Source organism: Pinus tabuliformis, chromosome 7, assembly GCF_031772625.1.
Source record: "Pinus tabuliformis cultivar Carrire ecotype Pingquan chromosome 7, CPIR1, whole genome shotgun sequence".
Lineage (NCBI taxonomy): Eukaryota > Viridiplantae > Streptophyta > Pinopsida > Pinales > Pinaceae > Pinus > Pinus tabuliformis.
The window spans coordinates 1,005,802,046-1,005,803,636 of record NC_142293.1 but is presented as its reverse complement, the minus strand read 5'-3'; the positions used below and the strand labels follow the sequence as shown (position 1 = coordinate 1,005,803,636).

Here is a 1,591-nt window from a genome sequence, read left to right as displayed (position 1 = left end):
TGTGGCCATCGTTATTGTTGCTGCATTATTTTCCCTGAATCGTCATAGTTCTCCGAAGGTCCGCCATTCTATCTCTCTTGATTTAAAGGGTGATTTCCCTCTCGGTGTCTATAGTCGCAATTCGAATTTCTGATCCCTCTCACCTACCAACTTAAGGGATATTAATCTTATTACTTATTGATAGCCGTCAATATGGATCCCTCTGTCATAGTGACTCTTCCATTTATTATGGATGTCAGAATCAATGCCATCCTAGTAGATCTTTTCTCATTTTGGTCAAGGCATATCACATGCCTTTGGTCTTCTCTTTTCTTTTTCGTAGGCCGCCATTCCTCGTATATCCCCATGAGTTAATTTTAATATGTGTCGAGATATTAAGGTACATTGCATTTCTTTTCTTTGCTTCTGCTTCTCCCTCTCGGTACCCACCCTCTGATGGCAGTCCAACCAACAGGTATATTATCATTATCATTATATTAACTTGTAGCACTAGAAACTATGGATCGTTTAAAAAGCTATGGATAGTTGAAATTATGCAAGATACTTAGGGCCATGTAGCTGGCTTAGTTGAATTCAATTGAAATTCTTGAAATTAATGCAAGCTATACTTGATTATCATTCGCAATTTTATTGAAATTCTAGTTGATATTTATTTACAATTTTGATTTCAGGTGAGCTCTCTGATACCCAACTCACGGAGGTTCCTGGGGAAAATGGGTGTAAGTTGAAGTTAATGCAATTAGATAGTTAGGCCCGTGGCTCCCCTAGTTGAATCCAATTGAAATTCTTGTTGAAGATAATGCATGGTAGTTAGGCCTGCTTAGTTCAATTCAATTGAAATTCTGTTGAAATTAATCCGAGAGATTCCCGCATTTGTTGTGGCAGAAAACAAAAACTTGGCAGAGAGAGCTAATGAATTTCCTCATAAAGGTGCATACCTATGCCTAGGGATTCTCCATTCGTCATGGCAGACAACAAAAGCTTGGTGGATATAGTTAATGGATTTCCTCAGATAGATGCATTGGTGGTGGCGGAGGTTATGCTTAGTGTTGAAGCTTTTGAAAACTTGCATGGATTTCCTGGGAGCATAGTTTTCCTTGCCTTAGATTTCGATTCAATTCTAGATATCAAGGTGGTTGTCGCTTTTTTGTTATGTCTTTCTGGTTCTGCTGGTTGGTCTTTGAATTCTGGAATCAGAGCTCCCAGGACTTAGTTTTATGTACTAAGGATGATTGTATCTCTATGCGTTTACTAAATGCAAATTATAGGTCTTTCAATAGTGATAGCATTTGAAGCAAAAATTCAATTTCCTAGCACCGCTTGTATTTTGATATGAAGTGTTTGTTTATATTAGGCCAACACAAACATGAAATGTTTTTAGTTGTAGGCATGATCTTCTTATACATTTCATTTGCAAGCTTCTACTAGCTCTGTTGATTAAATAAATGACATTATATATTCAAATAAGATTGACATCAAGTAGTAACAAGAGGTTTGTCTTATGGAATTTAATCTATATACTAAACATGAGATCTATTTTTTAACCCATATTTTTTTGGTAATTTTGTTGGTGAAAAACGATGAAGCGTAA

At 36.4% G+C, this 1,591-nt stretch overlaps 1 long non-coding RNA gene across 1 annotated transcript; it reads left to right on the top strand.

Annotated features, from left to right (window-relative positions):
* The first annotated feature begins 392 nt into the window (after window positions 1–392).
* On the top strand, window positions 393–1,283 carry LOC149250979 (uncharacterized). The gene is made up of 3 exons (XR_016265963.1): window positions 393–454; window positions 672–719; window positions 886–1,283. It is a non-coding gene; the product is annotated as an uncharacterized LOC149250979 (long non-coding RNA).
* Window positions 1,284–1,591: the final 308 nt, after the last annotated feature.